Source organism: Peromyscus eremicus, chromosome 4 (assembly GCF_949786415.1).
Source record: "Peromyscus eremicus chromosome 4, PerEre_H2_v1, whole genome shotgun sequence".
Lineage (NCBI taxonomy): Eukaryota > Metazoa > Chordata > Mammalia > Rodentia > Cricetidae > Peromyscus > Peromyscus eremicus.
The window spans coordinates 2,170,214-2,189,842 of NC_081419.1; positions in this window are offsets into that span (position 1 = coordinate 2,170,214).

The following is a 19,629-nucleotide window of genomic DNA, read 5'->3' on the forward strand; positions in this document are numbered from 1 at the left end:
GTGTTCCAAAATCTGAGCAGAATAGGAACAGGAGAAATGCAAGCTGGAGAGGGGATGGGTGTGTAGCTCAGTGATAGAGCACTTGTCTAGCATGCACAAGGCCCTGGGTTCAATTCCCAGCACCGCCAGAGAAAAAAAATAGTTAATAAGAGGCAAAGCAGACCAAATATGAAACATAGCATCTGTCACCAAAAATACAGCAACAGAAGGTTGGTCACATGGGACAGAAGCAAAGATCAGTATCAGTGAGCACAGAGACATACTGGGACCCATCTTGCAAAACACAGCACGGAGAGAAAGGCCCAGAAAAGCTAGCTAATTCTCCAACATCTAACACTCAGGCCTTGGGTCTCAGAATGAAGGGAATGGAGAAAAAAACCTATTTGAAGAAATAACTGAAAAAAATCTCTATATCAGATGAAAACTATAACCCCACAGATTTTAAAATCTCACCGTGGTCTCGGATGGATTAACAGAAAAAAATGACACAAAGCACAGCTTGTGCAAGCTGCCACCAGCCCGCCGTAAGGGCTGCAAGCTGCTGGGGCACACAGAGGAACAAAATTAAGGATGTCGGACTTGAAACAGGCAAGCTGGAAAAGCATGGAAGGACAGCTCCCCGGCACTGTGCGAGAAAGATCCCACTGACAGCTGAGAGCCCCGGCAGAGGACGTATTTTCTGTAAAGAATGGAGCTTGCAGTGCTCAGCAGACACTCGTAATTGGAAGAATGATTGCAGGTGTGCTGAGGAAGATCCTCTAGGTGGGAGGGAAATGGTGCAAAGAGGAGACTCAGGTCTGGGCTAAAGGTTTCTGACCGAGGCGGAGAATACGCAGTCACTCACACTTTCATCTACATCTTTAAAATGCAACTGTCTGTTTGCAGCAAATTCCCTAATAGTGCCTTGTGGGGTTTACAACATATGGAAGATGGAAATGTGTCAACATGGGGACAGGAAGGGAGGAATGGGACATATGGCCATGAGAGTCTGAGACTGCCTGTGGTACTGACCTCCTCCATGTCACATGGGCTCAACAGCACGATTATTCAGCTTTAGAGTGGTATAAAAGCCATACGCACTCAGAAGATACGCTTCCAAGCTGGCATTTTGACCCTTCCTGTGGTCAGTGCCTTGCAGTGTGACCCTCACTTGCAATGTCGGTCAGCAACATGAATTCAACCCCCAGAACTCCCTTGGGTTGTCCTTTGACCTCTGCACACAAGTCATAGAATGCATAGGGTGCGGTGATAGAACCCAGGGCTTCCTGGATGCTAGGCAAGCACTCTGCCAACTGAGCCACATCTCCAGCCCAGACATTTTTTAAAGGGTGAGTTCTGACTTTAGGGTCCCTCTCTTGATCTCTGGACTGACCTTCCTCCTAGGGGACATAGGGTTCTGCCCAACAGCTGTGTATGTCTGTAACCCCTGTTCCCAAGTGGAAACAGAGAGATGGAAGCACCCCTGTAGTTTATTGATCAAGCAGTCCAGCCAGATCAATAAACTCCAGGTTCATTGAGAGACCCTGTCTCAAAAAATAAGGTGGAGAGTGATTGAGGAAGACACTGGATGTTATTTTCTGGCCTGCACATGCACACACACCACATACACATGCATGCTAACTCATACCAACAGGAATACATACTTCCATATCGTGTGGGTGGGGCACAGATTTAGGAGAAGCAGATGAGCCGCCCTTGTGACTGACATACGCTGTCTCTGACCAGGCCCCTTGTAAGCAGGCCAATGAGCAGCTTGTTCTGAGTAGCGGAAGATGAGCCACTTCAGTCCTCTGGGGGAGATGGCATGTAGGCTTGTCCCTCTGTGCTGTACGGCACAACTTCTGTACGTCCCAAGGTAAATGGGAGATCCTTGTCCTCAAATGCTGTCACACTGCACTATCACAGCTGGCTTCAGCTGACCCCTCCCCGGCGCTCAGGGCAACTTTCCCTGAACTCAGTGAAGCACTCAAGAGCTGGGAGAGGACTGAGAGGCCAGGGCTGCAGGGGACATGTTGGAGGTGAGGTGGTCCAGGACAGAGGAGGCACTGCCCACCGCCCTACTCTCTCTACTCAAGGCACGCCGGTAGGAGCTGCTGTACCTGTTCTCTAGGCGGCACCTCCTCTGGATAGCCAGGGTAGCGTGGCCAAGGGTCCATGGAATGCCCTAGACATCAGCAGCTTCGCAGAAGGAAGTAAGCAAAGAGGACACACCCAGAGACTTTGGTGTGTTCCAGAGTTCTGAGTGGCCTGGACAGGAGGGAGAGGGGGTAAATCCCAAATTCTGTTGGAACACATGGTGTTCTCTGTGGGCATCTCAAGGAGGAAATGGGTGCTTGCATTCAGGAGAGGATAGCTCAGAAATGCAGCAGTCATTCAGATGCCAAGTCCTAGGAAGGACTGTGTCAAGTCCTGGGCATCTGGGCAGGGTGTTTCTCTTCCTGAGTCATGATCAGCTATCCAGGGAAGCTGAGACACGGAGGTTCCTATAAGCTGGACACAGACTCCAGGGGCCTAGAGCCTCCCCAGACAGCCCAGCTCCACGTCTTTGTCTTTTGAAAGCTTCCCCTTGGGTCTTTAGCTACATGTAACAAGAGGCCCAAGTCTGGACCCAAGAAGCCAGGCAGTGAACTGGGGAGCCCTGAGGGCCCAGTAGGCCAAAACCTCTTTCACTGGGGCTCTAACGCCTTCCCGGCGTATCTGCCCACAAGCCCACATTTTCGCTTTAAATCACAAGCCAGCATTTGTCTGGAGCTGGCGCCGTCTTTATCGTCTCTAACGCATCTTCTCTGGAGGGCATGCATAGCAGCCATCTATAAATTTAGGAGATAGAGGAGATGGATCTCAGAACCTGGATGAAAATGGGTTTGTGTGTGGCGCTCAGCGGGAGACAGATCTGTTGTTCCTGCCAGGAGGCAGCCCATTTGTCTGGGGTTGGGGAGCAGGGCAGACACTGAGTCTTCTCTACCAGGGCTTCAGGCTTACAGATGCTCCCGGCTGGCTCAGCACCTGTGAAGGACTGTGAGGAAGAAGAGGTGAGGGACTGGCCAGCAAGGAGCCTGTGATAAGGCTCCCAGGTGTGGGTCTGGGGCCCTGGCCCCCACCTGGTCACACAACTAAAATTAAGCACTCAGCAATCCCCAGCCAGGAGAGGTCTTGGGATGTGGACTTTACCCAGAAGGCAACCCTTCCTCCTCAGACTTCTCGTTATTTCCCCCTTTAGTTAGGCAAGTTTGGCCAAGGGCACACACAGAACCCAGGCTTCCCACATGTCCACCCACCCTTCAGGGGTGACCTATCTCATACCAGGGATAGCCCTTCTGCTCTCCTCTACCCAGTAAGACCTAAGCCCTGACTGAGAGTGAGCCATTGCTGATGGTTGGAGGTGGCATGCTGATTGGTCCCATAGCAGAGTCAGATAGAAATAGAGGCAGAAGGATCATCCCTCTCAGAGGGAGAAAGTTGAGCCTGGAGGACTTCTGATGCTCCTCCGCAGCTAGCCCTTCATCCCTATCCTTGGAGACTCTCTAGGACACTCAGCCTAAATGGGTCTACACAGCGGGGCAGGAAAATTCAGAATCTCCAAAACTCACTGGACCCTGGCCCAGCTGGGAGACACATGGACCTGGTCATTTCTGCAGAATATTTTTGTTCCTATCCTCACGTTCCAGGCCCCGGAGTAGGATTGCTTCTGAGTCCTTGCTTCTCAGTATGTGGCCTGAGACCTGCAGATGTATCACATCTCATCTCACACATCTCTGGGACAGTATGCACACTGGGGCTGGTGGCAGGACTGTCTGGTGAGACTGTCCTCCTATGCCTCTGTCCCTTCCAACAACTCCTGGCTAGGCAGGGCATCTTCCAAAACACCCCTTAGCACTCCTGTGGCTCTGGACAAACAGACCCTCCAAGCTCTGGCCCTGATGAGCAAGGGAATAAGGTGCCCCCTGAGTCTTGGTTCCCTGGCTGACCTGCAGCACATCCCTGAGCCAGTCTTCACTTGCCTGGGTAGGGATGCAGAGAGCAGATTCACAGCGTGACAAGATGAAACCTCTCGAACATGCTAATGAGTGTTTTCATGTGGCTGTCTGTGGGGTGTTAGCAATGTCACAATACATCCCTGGCTGCTGGTGATGCTGGGAGGAGGAGGGAGGAGGCTGGCTCAGCGCTTCTGGAACTCTGTGTTTGTTGTGCAGAGCTGGGCCTGACATGGCTTTACTTAGAGGCTCCAGAACATCTGCTGGGGCCTGGGGCCCATCTCTTTAGTAGCAGCCAAGCAACCCAGCAGGATAGCAACTAGCAACTTGCATTCTATCATGAAGAAAGATAATACTCAAATAAAGGCACTGTCCCTAGCTGCCTTAGAAATGGGGTGAGGTGAGGTGGCCAGGTCCTGGGAGAGGAGGACTGCTTGTGAGAAGGAACATTGTGGGGTATCTGACTGTCACCAAGCAGCTGTGGTTGTGAGTACGGGGTTCTGCTGGGTTCTGTATAGAATCAGAATGGGCTTCTTCTGCCCTCCATCCCCCTGCTGCCAGGGTCTGGTGTGAGCTACTGCCTGTTGAAGGCTGGCCCCTGGAGAGAGGACGATCACCAGCAAGAAGCCTGGGCACAACTAACCTATAACTTCAGCCGTTCAAGCTGAAGAAAGAGGCCGGCAAGGATGCCGATAAAGGAGACGGAGCTACAGCAATGTGATTGCCACAGGTAACAAGGATATCCTCCAAGGACATCACCTCAGAAGAGCTCAGTGCTGCCAGTGGCAGCTAAAGAATCCCCAAATCCCTGCCCTTCATTGGACAGAATCAAGGCACTGACCCAGGGCATCAATGCAGAATTCTCTTAGTCCTGTGATGGGTGGTGGCTGAACCCCTTTATTAGCAGAGGGACAGTAGGGCAGGACTTTTTGAGCTAAATTGTATCACAGAAGCCACACTGGCTGTCATGGGAAGTCCTGGGAAGTCTATGTCCCTCCCCAGCACCCACAGCCAGTGGAGATATTTTCCTGATCTAGAGAGGTATCAGTGATGTCACCCAGGCAAGTAGAAGAATGTTCTTGGAATAAAGACTTGAACCAACCAGTGGCCTCCCTCTGCCACTCTCCATCATAAATAAAGTTGCCCAGAGCTCAGCAGACTACACCCAAGGATGCCCAGCATCCTCAGACACCACAGACTGAGCAGACCCTGGCGAGGGACCAGGATGTTCTATGTCCCCATCCTATATGCCAGTATAGATCCAGTGGATTTATGGATCAGTGTAGAATATTATTTTAAAATGTGTTGTATTTGTTTATGCTGTGGGACATTGGTTTAATGATGCAAAGATGTGTTGCATTCCTTTGTGTTGCATTTGTTTAACTCTGTGAAGCTGTGTTACTGTGACTGTCTAAAACACCTGATGGGCTAATAAAGAGCTAAATGGCCAATAGCAAGGCAGGAAAAAGGATAGGAGGGGCTGGCAGGCAGGGAGAATAAATAGAAGGAGAAACCTGAGCAAAAAAGAAGAAGGAATGAGAGAACAAGAAGAGGAGGATGCTAGGGACCAGCCACACAGCCACACAGCCACACAGCCACACAGCCACACAGCCACACAGCCACACAGCCACACAGCCACACAGCCACACAGCCACACAGCCACACAGCCAGCCATGGAGTAAGAGTGAAAGTAAAATATACAGAAGTAAGAAAAGGAAAAAGAGCCAGGTGGTGGTGGTGCACGCCTTTAATCCCAGCACTCGGGAGGCAGAGCCAGGTGGATCTCTGTGAGTTCGAGGCCAGCCTGGGCTACAGATCGAGATCCAGGACAAGCACCAAAACTACAGTGAGAAACCCTGTCTCGGAAAACAAAACAAAAGGAAGAGGAGGAGGAAAGAAGAAGCCCAGAGGCAAAAGGTAGATGGAATAATTTAAAGAAAAGCTGGCTATCAACAAGCCAAGCTAAGGCTGGGCATTCATAAGTAAGAATACGTCTCTATGTGTGTTTATTTGGAAGCTGGGTGGCAGCCCCCTCCCACAAAGAGCCAAAAGAGCCCAGAGAGTAAAAAAACAACCAACAACAGATCAGTGCTAGTCTGAAAGATATACAGGGTTCATCCCAGCAAGAACTTATCCTCCTGCAGATAAAAATGAACAAACTTTTAGGCAGGGGGAGGCGGGACAAGGCGTGAGGCCACCCTGGTCTGAGCATCATGCTGATTGCGGTAGACAAAGAAGGGGGCAAGAGTTATGCTTCTGGCATTTAGAAACACAATGAATTGTTTGTTTGTTTGTTTGTTTGGTACCATAGAGGGACAGCCTGTACCCTGCATTCCCATGAAGGAAAACAGAACAAGTTGAGAGAGAGAGAGAGCTAAGGCCTTCATAAGCAGAAGCTGCTGGGTCTGCTCCCCCTTGCCACTGCACAGCCAGGGTGACAGGATCACCCCACCCCGTCAACACAGCTGGTGCAGCAGAGTGAACCTTAGAGCTGAAGATTGTCTGGGATAGGAACTGATGTGACGGTATACTTGTTTTTTCCTGGATGAGAAGCATGGGGACATGAGGCCAAAGGGTGGTTTTCAGCTGCCATATTGCAACGCCAAACACAGCTAGCCCAGTGACCAAGACAGAACCAAGGGAATCTCTGAGAAGCAGAGCCAGCACTAGATCACACTGTGCCTGGGACCAAGTGGCCTCTGTGCCTCTGAGAGAAGAAGAAGCAGGGCCTCTGTCTGAGGTTGTTTTGTTCAGCTGTGTGTTTCCTGCAGACCATCCCTCCTTGGTCTTGGGTCCTCTCTGCTGACTCCAGCGTGCATCCCAGGGTCTTCCATGCCTGCCTGATCCATTCATCTCGCTACGAGCAGAAGTCAATTCCTCTTTTACTCAGGTTTATGCAAGTGAAGTTGGGTACCATGATCACACAGCCAGACCGTAGCCATGCATGCAGTGTGGTCGTGGCAGAGCTGCATCTGTGTGCAAGTCCTCTGTATCTCATCCAGGCACTCTTTCCTGTGTGTGAGAGTCAAAACAGTCTTGGGGATAGGAGGAGCAGATGAAGGAAGTTGAAAAGCTCTCTGAGCTTCTGGGAAGGGCCACGGAGGAAGGACACCAATCTGGCAATGCTGGCTAAACATGGTCTGTCCCCCTGAATGCTTAGTGGACAGCTGCTGACAGGGATCATCAATGTGTGTGGGGGGAATGAGTTCCGTGGATAAGGAGGAAATGAGTAGCCTGGCCCAGTTTAGAGCTGCCTGTCTTCATTATCTGCACAGAATGAGTAGGGATTTTCTATGTGCAGAACAGAGCTGATTTCCATGTTGGCCTGGGGTGTGGGGACATTGTCTCTGTCACAGCTGAAGGGAAGAAGCAGGAAGTATTTAGACTTAGTATAAGGAGAAACCAAGGAATTTCTACCGGTCTGCACCCAGCTCCCTCTGAGGCCCTTCTGAGGTTCCCAGCAGCACAGGGTGGTGGAGGTGCGTTCTACAAGGGCAGCGGCTGGGAGGCCATAGCCACCTTCCTCCTTAGCCTTGTCCTCTGTTTTTGGTCTCTGTATTAAGCCAAGAGCTTCTGCAGATAAAGCAGGCACCCCTCCCTCATGCATGGAGAAATATCCATGGCAGACAATTCACACGCATGGAATCTGGGCAGCTTGCAGCTATCCAGCTCAGCGGCAAGGCAGGGGACCCTATTCCCTGTCCTCCATTGCCATCATGCTCAGCCTTTTCCATAGGTTCAGGGGAATCGATCTCAGGTCCTCAGGCTTGCACAGCAGTGTCTGGGTCCGTGGTGACTTTCCTTTATGCAGTGATCTCCAAGCTGACAAGAGCTGAGGCTATTCAGTGGGAGGAGCCTCTGGAGACACAGCAGGTGGTTGGATGTGAGCATGTGACCAGGTATCAGGAGAACTCATGTTGGCCCTGAGGTGCCCTGTGTGTGGGAGCTCAGGTCCATGTGGTTCCAGCCTGGCTTGAACCAGCCCCTGGCCCCAAGTGGGCAGGAAAACAAGCCAGGTTTGGACTCCCAAGAGACATGGGCCTGGGTCGAGTGTACCTTTCCCAGTTTGTAATGGTAGATTAGTCTCACAAGGATAGTACTGGAGCCTCCCTACCCTGCCTGACCCTTTACGTCTGGCCAAGTATGTTTGTGCTGCCCAGTTGACCACCTGAGGTGTGTCTGCACTAAAGTGGGCACATCTCTTTCTTCGCTCCAGATGGACCTGGTCTACACACCAGAGGCTCCAAGAGCCACAGGAAGAGTTCCATCATGGGAGGCAACACTCCCCACTGCAACTTACTGCTCCGAGTCCTACTGGCATGGCCTCCTATGTGGGACAGGCATGGGCAGACAGGGTCAAGCAGGAACTGACAGAGGCTGGCAGGGGTTGGGCAGAGACAGACAAGCCTTTTCCTTTCCCAGCAATCGCCTCATCTCCAACTTCTTTTCACGTTCAGTTGCCTCTGTGGATGAAAATTTACCTGCTTCCTGAAGCCATGGATGACTTTTAATATTACAAGCATTCTCCATTTTTCACTAATTTAATTTTGGGGGGTTATTAAAGTTACCCTGAAGACGTGCCATCTGTTGAGCAGATGATGGAGTTGGGAAGGAATTTTGGTGGTGAGACTGTAAATTTCCACTTTATTAGGGACCCTGGTATCCAAAATCAATGTGGAGAAGCATTGAGATGCTGATCAGGCAGGCTTCTCAATCAGGGGCTATCCTCCTGGCATATTTTACCCGGATCAATGGGCTCTGACATTCTCAGCCCAGGGAAGGGGCTGGCGCTCTACATCCAGCTGAGTTTCAAAATTTCCGGAGAACAGCTGTCAGAAAATGAAGTATTTCAGGGACTTCGTTGATTCCATCAGGATGCTGGGCCTCCTCGATGCACTTTGCTTCCACAGTCGGGTGTGGCCCTGAGAAGAAGGAGCCTTTCCCCCCGACCACCTGCTGCCTAGCTTGGAGGCTCACTGGGGACCCTGTCTATCCCCCTTCCCTCGGAGATGGGTGGACTCTGCATTAGTAGCTACCTCGAGAACGGTGCTTCATTTCCAGAGACCCCAACAGAGCCTCTTCCCCTGTGACGCGCACAGCGTGTGTTCCAGCTGCTGGATGCCAGAAGACCCAAGTCCCTGTGTGGGAGACTTGTCCCCAGTGGGCCGGCGTTAGGGGTTGAAGCTCTGGGAGGTGATGTGGTCCCCAGAGAGCTCCAACCCCTTCCTCCAGGTGCGGCCTCAGCGAGGAGGAAGAAGCCATGAAGCAGGCAGTGGACCTCACACACCATTATCTCAGCTTCCCTCCCAGCTTTCAGAGCAGCTGGATGCTTGTGTAAGCCACAAGCAGTGTGCAGTGACCTGTCAGAGCATTCAAGACTGAGGCTGAGTGGACAGTCGGAGGCAAAGACTCTGAAGGGCCTGGTGTAAAATCTGTAGATGGGACAGAACTTATCAGGAGAGGCCAACTGAGGCAGTGACCATGTGTGCATGTATATGGATACATGTGCTTGTGTGTGTGTGTGTGTGTGTGTGTGTGTGTGTGTGTGTGTGCGCGCATGCACATGCACAAGTGCATAATGTGTGGCCATTGGGGCTCAAAACCCCTGGTAAGAAAGGGAGTGAGCCAGGGCACACAGGTCTGAGAGGGACATCCCGCACAGGGCACACCAAGCGTCAAGGCTGAAATGGGGTGAGCTGTTGTCCCCAAGGGGCAGAGAAGTGTCCCCGAGTGTAGGGTGTGGTGGAGAGGTGTTGGAGAAGTGGGGGAGGGCCAGGTCCTCTAGGGAGCAGGGTACAGGGAGAGAGTCACTGCTAGCCATGAGGGAGACAGGAAGCTCCTGAGAGATGCCCACGTGGGATGTGTAGGACTCTGAAGCTCGGTGTAGAGGAAGAAAGAGTGCCAGGACAGGGAAGTGAGGCTGGACAATGGCGATCAGGCTAGTGTGTCAGCCAAGGGTGGTCAGAGGGTTGGAGTGGGCCTTCTCCCCTCAGAGGCTTGTGGAGACATGGGAAAACACGGGAAGCTGCTTCTGGTCAGCTGAGAGGACAGAAAGACAGCATGGGACAGAGAACCGCTAACACACTCTGTAACTCTGGCTGTGTGCATGTATGTGCAAATGTATGTAACGTATTTGTGCTTATGTGGGTGTACAAATGCCTCGTGTATGTGTGTATATCACATGCCTCATGAGTATACATGTGTCAACATTCACATGTGCATGTATATGGGTATGTGTGCTTATGTACATGTGCATATGTACGTGATGTGTGTGCATATGTGACCGTGTGTATGCATGTCTTGTAAACAAATGTGCATGGGCATGCTTGTGTACACATGCAGGACCGGGGAGAGCTGCCGCTCCAGAGGCCTTGGGGACGCTCCCTTGCTTTAGTCCCTCAGCACTGTTGCTGAGAGCTGTCTGGAGTTGCAGGCCCTTGTCCAGCCCTGACGCCTGCATGACAGCAGAGGAAGTCAGGGTCCCAGAGGAGGCTCAGGGAAGACAACATGGCCAAGATGCCAGTGCTGAGCAGCAGGACCAGGACAAAGACCACATGGGGTGATCCCCAGGTTCAGAGTCCTTGGCAGTTGGCAGCCTCACTACCAAGTCCAGGCGAGAAAGGGATATGGGTTCAAATCCTGTCTCCAGCCCTGCAGAGTTCCGTGGCCTTGTGCATGCCTCCTCATTGAGCCTAGGTCTTGCAGCCTGCGTGGTGCAGTGCAGGATAGGCTATACATCAAGCAGGAGGTAGGAAGAGGAAGCTGCTGCAGAGTAGCAGCCAGCATCAGTCCATTAGAAGTTTTCCCAAGCTGCACTCAGGCCCCGGCTGCTGGGGGCCTGGGGTGACTCTCGCCTCAATTGTCCTAGATACAGAAGAGACTCAAACTGATCCATAAAGGAGGGGTTCTAGGCTTTCACCAGAGACTGTGGTCCCTACTTCCCAGCCATACTGATAATCTACCAACACTCAGCAAGGTAGACCATCAGCATCTGTGCTCCTCAGAAGCCTGCACTGTGGGTGTGGCTCAGCCTGAAAGCCCTGTGGCCCCCGGGAGCAGCTGGCAGCCAGTGCCTGGAGCCCTGGGTCAGGATTCCCAAGGCTTCTCTGACTCTCTCTCCAGTAAAAGGTGCTGAGATGGCTCACTGCTCTATCTCTTATGGGCCAGCATTATGTCACCCACAGCACTTCATTACCCACTACCACATCTGTTTAGCAACAACCACCTTCTCCAGCCTCACCTCATTGTCAGCTCTCACCTTAGGCTCACACCTCTGTCCTGAAGTTCCTCCAACAGCAGAGCAAGCCCAGGGCTGAGGTGTAGGCTCCACATATCTTCAGCCCCCAGCTGCACCCTCAGCCCTCAGAAGTCACGGGAGCAGGGAGACAGGCAGGGAACAACAAGGAGAAAGGTATGAGTGAGCCAGAGGAAGCAAGCCAGTAAGCAGCACTCCTCCATGGTCTCTGCTTCAGCCCCTGCCTTGAGTTCCTGCCCTGGCTTCCATCAATAATAGACTGTGATCTGGAAGTATAAGCTGAAATAAACTCTTTCCTCACCCAAGTTGCTTTTGGTCAGTGTTTTATCACAGCAACGGAGATGCTAATTAGAACAGTAAGATATAATCAAACTGCCGAGAACCAATGATTCTAAGCTGGTTCTTCAAATCAGACTTGTTGACTGTGTGAGAATAACAGTACAGATGATGTCTAGTTTCTTATTAGACGTGACAGGAGACAGAAAATATAGCATTAAAAAAACCTGTTGATTCGGAATTCTATATTCAGTGAAAATATTTTTCAGAATGAAAGTGAGAAAAGATATTTTCAGATAAATGTAAATTGAGGGAATTCATCACCTGCAGTATAAGAAATGTTAAAGAAGGTTTGTCAGGATGAAAATATATATATATTTCCAGATGGAATTTCCCATATACAGGAAGAAGTGAAGAGTGTCGGGTGGGGTAAATGCAGAAGAAAACATGAAGGGATTTTCCACCCGTTTCTTGAAGACAATATCTACCACCCGAGGTGGCACACTGAGGAAGAGACCTTACTCCCAGGGGATACCTGGCTGAGGGGTGCCCCAGATGTCATCTTGAAGAATAGTAGGATGAACACAAGTAGAACACCACCTAAACTAACTGCTTGAACATTCCCCAAACCATTCGGGACCAGAAACCCAGAGGAAGGCTGACGGACAGTTTTAGAATAAAGGAGACTAAAGATAAACACGTATTAGATGCAATGGTGGTGCCGGGTTATTTCCTACACTCAGAAAAAATAGTCTGTAATAGCCACAACGGACCTACTCAAGAAATTTGAATATCCTGTGTATGAGTGAAAACTGTTAACTGGTTTTGATACTTGCATGACATACTTGCATGACAATTATGTGGGAAATGGCTCGTGATCTCAGGAACTGGACACTGGAATGTTTAAGGGCACAGGGATCCAATTTATACTTTAATGGTTTGGGAAAAATGGTTCTCCTCCCCTCCCCCTACCGTGTGTGTATAGAGACAGACAGACAGATAGAGACAGAGAGACTCTTGTATTGTTCTCTGCATCTGTAAAATTGTAGATTTTTAAAATAATGTCAGTAAAAGTTAATTATGGGGCAGTTGTTCACAAGCTGTCTTTCCATCAGCTCTCTCTTCCCATCAGCTCTCTCTTCTCTTCCCTCTGTTCCTCTCCCCCCTCCCTTGCTCTCTGTGCCCTGCTCCCTCCCTCTCTCCCAGCTGCTCTCTTTGCTGACCAGAATTCTGGATAACTAAGGGCAGCAAGCTGCCCCTGCACCATGTGGAGAGGATCAAGGCGCAAGGGAGCCTTCTGCAGACTCCCCATCCTCAAAGGTCTGACTAGGGACAGCTTCTGTCCCCAAGACTCCATATGATCCGGTGCTGAGCCAGCACGGCGCTGCTCTGGGGACGTGCACAGAGGTCGCTAATGAAAGCCATGATTTGTCCACTTGTCCTTACACTGACTCTGTGTGTGGACTCACACCTCGCACCACAGGCAGCAACTGCTATCTCATCTTGGCCCTGTGGGGCACTCAGAGAAGGGTTTAAAAACTTCAGAGAGGACTCTGTGTCAGCCAAGTTAAGGATACTCTGTCTACACCTTCCCCAGCCCCACTCCAATAGCACACAACTCCTCTGGCTTAAGGTATGGAGTTGGCTCCTGGTTCTTGCACTAAGAACTGCAGTCTCTAGCTGGCCTGCTGTGTTCACGAGCCATCCCTGCTCCCCACTTTTACCTCAAGGCTATGAGACGCAAAGGTGATGTTAAGAGCCGACATGTTCCCAGAGGCCCCTAAAACAACACGGGCTATTGCCATTGTCCTTGGATGCCCAGCATAATAAATGATAAGACCCTGTTGCTGAAGACACGACATACTTTGTTGCAGTACATGGAGAAATCCAAATGGAACTGAAAACTTCCTCCCTGGTGGCTAGCTTTCGTAGTACTAGAAGATGCTGCAAAGGCCACTGAGGGAGAAAGCTCATCAAAGTACTTACCCAGCAGTGAACTCTGCATGCTGTACTGCTGACCTGCCTGGAAAGACGTGCCCACTGGTTCAATAATGGCATGACTGTTATGGAGGCAACCGACCACTTTCAACTGAATTTGAGGCCTGCTCCCCAGAAGGGGATCCATGTCGGATAATGTAATCCTGGCCCAAAGCTCAGGGTTGGGGAGGTCGTAAGTCCTAGGGCAGAACTTACTACTATTGCTTCTCTAAATGGACACATTGTCAAAATACTTGCAAGGTGGTTATCACTCGCCCTTTTTGGGGGTTGTCGTTCTAATTTTCTTCTAAATATTTATACTTCTTTTGCAGTGGATAGCAATGAAGAGACTGGTCAGAGAGTTGAGAATATGTGACTATCAAACGTTCAGCACTAAATGGGACATCTTATATCACACACACACACACACACACACACACACACACACACACACACACACACGCACACACCAGGGCTCGGCGAACATCTTGGAAGAGGAGGTAAGAAGAACATAAGAGCCACAGAATGAGGAGGAATGCTGTGAAATACTGTCTTGTAGACATGACATGGCAGTCATGAACTCACAGCAGCTGTGGTGGTCTGCACAAGGCCTGCACAAGACCAGGCCAGTCCACAGTCTGGCATAGCTGGGGGAGGGGCTCACGTGGAGCTATTATCGTTGGTGGCCACTGGGAATCGTTTTTCTTCAAACGATTGCCCCTGCTCCCTCTGACAGTGGCCCCACACTCATGCACACGTGGGGCCGCTCTAATTAGACTTACTGAGTTATTTAAAAGAAAGGAAAAGAGGGCATGAAGGTGGGAGGGAGTGCGTTTGGGCGTTCTGGTGGGTTGCAACTAGGAAGCATGAATTAGAGGTTGGATACGCTCAAGATGCATCACACACATGGATTAAATTTTCAAAGAATAAATTGTTTTAATTCTTAAAAAAAAAAAAAAAGAAGAGCCAAGAGCTGACGTTGAGTGGCCTCCATCACTGGTGACTGTAATTAACATGTGCTAAGACAGCACAGGGCTGGCATACTATTTTCTCAGCAAATATCCCATATGCTTTGTGTGGAGGTGAGAAAGTGTGGAAAGGATGGTGTCCTCTACCAGGTGGCAGTTTCCTGGGCTGGGCTGTCCTTATCACCAGTGTCTGCCTCCAGCTGGCAGAGCCTGAACTGAGGGGGCCTCAGGCTTCGCAGAGATGTGGGTGGCCTTGCCTGTCCTTTCGAAACCCAGCTCTGGTTCTCGTGGCCATCAGGGGGTGCAACGGCTGGAGCATGGTGCTTCTGAGGTTCAAAGCAGACAGAGGAGTCTATAGTGAGATCCTGTCTGGGGAGCACTGGTGTTAAGTTACTCTCAAAGAGAACATTCTAGAAGGGAACTAGAGCTCTGTTGTCTGGGTCAGGCCCATTGCAAAGTCTCCAGAGGAGAGGAAACATATCTTTGAAAAGTCTTCTTGTCTGTAAAGAAGACCTGCCAGGTTTTGAGACTCCTGTATGGAGAGATGCTTAGGGTGAAACCTGCCCAACCCCAGTGCAGTGAGCAGAGGGCTTGGGGGTCAGGGTGGGGAATAGGTGCACAGTCCATCCCTGGAGGCTCACGTGTGGGAGAGGACAGGGAGGAGCTGTGGGCAAGTTGCAGAGCATATTGCTAGAACCACACTTGCCCCCTTTCTCCAGTGAGCGCAGGGCATGGGGGAGCAAGGGGAAGGAGACACATGTATTCTTCCTCTGAAGCCTGATGCTGAGCAATGTGTGGTCCCATGAGCCCTGCATGGACTCCACCCCAAAGGCCCTATTGGTCCCTGACCCTGAACACACACTCACTCACATACACACATGCACATGGGCGCACGTGTGCGTACACACACACACACACACACACACACACACACACACACACACTCATAGCTAGGGATATGCAAGCCAGGAGGGCATGGACAAGATGAAAGGTCAGCTGCCAGGTCCCTCCTTCAGGAAACAGACAAGCCTCTACCCAGGTGAGGTGGGTTGGGAAGACTCAGTGAGTAACATCCCCAAAGCAGGGTGAGTGATAACCACCCCGAAGGCATCTCCTCTAGATGAAGGAATGGGGGTTTAGTGAGCACTTACTGTAACAAGCTTGTGAAAAACAGCTGCTGTCAGTATCTGGTGGTGACAGAAACACGTGCAAAGGAAGCAGCAGGGGTCTCAGTGGCACGGTGTGGTGGCACCCGGGCCCACATAGGTCACCTCTGGATCCTCAGGGTACACCAGCCCCAAAGCTGCTCCTTGGTCAGGGAGGTCTCTGTGAACTAGAAGACAACGTGAGTCCCTGTCAGAAAGTCCTTGAGGATGCTGTGGAGTGACAGGTGGGGGACATGAAGCATGGGACAGAGAGACCTGAGGACTAGAAACCTGGGAGCGATGGCAAGGGTAGAAATGTCAGAGCTTAGAGGTTGTGTGCACAGAGGCAGCCAAGTGGCCACTGCTTTGTGAGATTGTCCTGCTGAGGTCTGAGCTGTAGCATTGAATTACCCAATGATGAGCCGTCTCCAGGGTCCCCAAGGGCTCATGGCCACTGAGCTGTCCCCCCCACCACCACCACCAGCAGTTTTCCTGGCACAGCCAGAGAACATTCTAGTGGGTCCCAGTGGCTGTACAAAACAATGCAAGGATCAACACACACACACACACACACACACACACACACACACACACACACGCACAGATCCTTCTCACATGCCTGTGAAGCTCGGCCCTGTGACTTGCAGAGAACAGGGCTGGGCCAAGCAGGCACAGCCACCATTACCACCGAGCATGCTGGGAGACTGCAGCTGAAGTAACTGGAAGCTGGACACTGTGGCCAGTTGCTGGTCATCTGTTAATTCTACTCAAAGTTATGCCAGGCCCACAGGGCCAGTGATGTAAACATGTCTCCACACCTGAGGCATGTGGCCACACAGACCTGGCAAGACCTCTCTCCAGAGTTGGCACTAGAGACCAGGGCAGGAGCAGCCAAGTGGCTTCAGACTTTGATATAACTGTCAGTGGTGGCAGGGTATCACAGCCCAATGCAGCCACTGGCAGCCTAGGATTCTCTTCCCCTTAGGGCCCTTCCACGCAAGTAAACCAGATCCTTGACTATGTCATGGAAAATAATTTAGATACAAGCCGGTCTGAAGCATAGATAGTAAATTAAGCATGTTGACAGAGAGCCATGGAAGAAAAGAAGAAAAGGACTTTATGCAATCCCGTGTTTTGTTTGTTTGTTTGTTTGGTTGGTTGGGGTTTTTTGGTTTTGGTTTTGGTTTTGGTTTGTTTGTTTGTTTGTTTGTTTTGGTTTTGGTTTTTTGAGACAGGGTTTCTCTGTGTGGCCCTGCTGTCCTGGAACTCACTCTGTAGACCAGGCTGGCCTTGAACTCATAGAGATCCACCTGCCTCTGCCTCCTGAGTGCTAGGATTAAAGCTGTGCAATACCATCACCCCACCCAGCAATCTTAAGTGTCTTAGTTTCTGTTCTGTGGCTATGAAGAGACATCATGACCAAGGCAGCTCTTGTAAGAAAGGGTTTTGTGGGAGATTGCTTAGCGTCAGAGGTCTAGTCCATGATCATCATGGCAGGAAGCAGACAAGCAGGGTGCAGAAGCAGTAGCTGAGAGCTTTACATCTTGATCCACAGGCAGCAGGCAAAGAGAGAGACACTGGGCCTGGTGTGGGCTTTTGAAATCTCAAAGCCCGCCACCAGTGACACCCCCACCCCCAACAAGGCCACACCTACTCCAACAAGGACACTCTTAATCCTTGTCAAACAGGTCTACTCCCTGGTGACGAAGCATTCAATTATATGAGCCTGTGGGGCCGTTCTCATTCAAACCACCACACCAAGTAAGACGCAGGTGTGACTTCTCAAAAGAGACTTGAACTTAGGCATCTTTGCAGTAATCAAGGATGCCCAATCTGCAACCCACGGGCTGCATGCTCCCCAGGATAGCCATGAACACCACACAGTACAAAAACTGGACACCCCTGAGTGACCCTGTAGCTTTCTAAATTATGTTTCTCAGAGGATGTAATTTACAAAAAGATTTAAGGATTAAGCAAAGCTTAGTATTTAAGTAAGGTGTAAAAGTCAAGTTAAAAAAATACATGAGCTGGTTTTAGTTATTTTTCTTATCGTAAAGAATTCCCTTTTGGAAATGAAATTGCAATGTTATTTTGTGAGGTTCACTGTTTAGATTTAGGGACAAGGGAGGAATGCCAATACAGTAAAAGTCGAGATTACAAACATTCCAGCCCGAGTGAGCATGACTTATTTACTGTTTTTAACATCCGAAGCATCTCTTGGAAATGGGACCATTGACTCTGCAGGCAATCCGGGCTTTATCGGTTGCAGTGAAGTTTCCCGAATCTCAGTGGGTGGTGTACGGGGCTTCTTTCTCTTCTCGTATTCCCTCAGTGTTTTCTCTCTTTCCATCCTGTGCCAGAACCATGCAGCGTGAGGCCTGTCCTCTCGGGAGGTGGACAAGCCAGGGGGTCCTAAGAGGTTACTAAGAGTAGCCTGATGGAATGGGGAGCCGAGCAGAATCTGAAGTAGATGCTGCTTCCCCGGGCTCATCCAAGAGTTTTCCTTTCATCTTAATTAGCTCGATGGTACAAGAAGCACAGCAAGTGTGACTTCCCCTGGGAGCAGCGAGGACCTGGCAGCAGGCACCATTTCCAGAAGCAGGCTACTCCATCTTCCTGCTCAACCTGGAGAGAGGGGACAGGCCAGCCACTGACCAGACGGGAAGGGGAAGCTCTGGGCTTCTGGAGGCTGGCCCGGGCCCAGCACAGCTGCCCGTCTGCCCCTGGGCTCTTTCTCTGTGAGCACCTGCTCTCCTAGAATCTGGAAAGTAGGTTGATTTAGATTCCAGCTTTTAGAAACTACACAAGGTGACTGAGGCAGGGGCTGCCTGAGCCACTGGATTATGTCTATGGGTCCCCTAGCTGGTAAGGTCAGTGTGGTCCCAGAGAGGTGTGGGACCTGTGACTTCATATCTGGCCCCTCCCTTCATTACCACCCTTTCTGCTATGGTAGGATTTCTAAGAGTTAAGTTGGCATTGTGAAATCGCTTTCTTAAACATCCACCTAACCTCACCAGCAGGGAACCAGGGACCCTAGCTCTCCTTATTCCAGGGTGTGACTTAGAGAAATCAGCCAGGTGGTGGGAAACGGGGAAGTGTTCAGTGCTGTTGTTTGCAAGAGGAAAATGGGAAAGGCCTGGCAAGCCCCACAGAGTCACAGTCAGCGGTGTGAGGGTTCCTTTGCTCACACGTATCTTTGCAAAGACATCACGGAAGTGGGGACCACAAATGACGCCAGTGTGGGCTATGTGTGAGGCAAATCCTTTTCGTGACAGCGGCTGTCAGTGAAGCCTTAAGTCACACCCCAGGGGCAAGACTATCACAAGGCCATGTTTCCTAGGAGAAAGAAAGCCCAAAGTTCCCTGCCTTGATCAGTCACAACTGGTAACCATTTGAAAACCTGATTCACATCTCCTCTACGTCACACCCGCTCTCCAAGGGTTGGGGACATTGCAGAAGAGATGGAATGATTGTAAGAAGCAGAAGTTAGGGACAGGGCTATGAAAGTGTCCTCTGGACATGACGCAGTTGTTGCATCATGAACTCACAGCTGTGATGGCCTGCATAGGACCATATAACATAAGACAAGATCAAACCAACCAACATTCCAGCACAGACAGGGGGAGGGGAGCATCTCAGAAAGGACTTGGAGGGCAGAGTAAGGTCACGGGAAGGTTAAACTACTTAAACACACAGATCCATTGAAGAAAGCCACGGCATTGCTGCCCTGCCTTCACACTGTGCGGAGGTGGCTGACTGACCTCAGGTGTAACAATGGGAGTGCGCTGTCTACGTGGCTCCCATCATGCTTTTCTACTTCCTCACAAAAACTGGGGATGCAGGCTAGAGTGTGTGTGCATGTGTGTGTGTGTGTGGGGGGGGGGTTCTTCAGTAAACTCTGTTTCCTGAACTTTTTTTTTGGCAACAAATATGGATTAGTTTTATAATCAGGACAAAACAATTAAGCTATTTTTAAAGCTGGCAATTGACACATCGTTGAAGGGGAGGCTGAAGGCAGCTGCTGTGGCTGAATC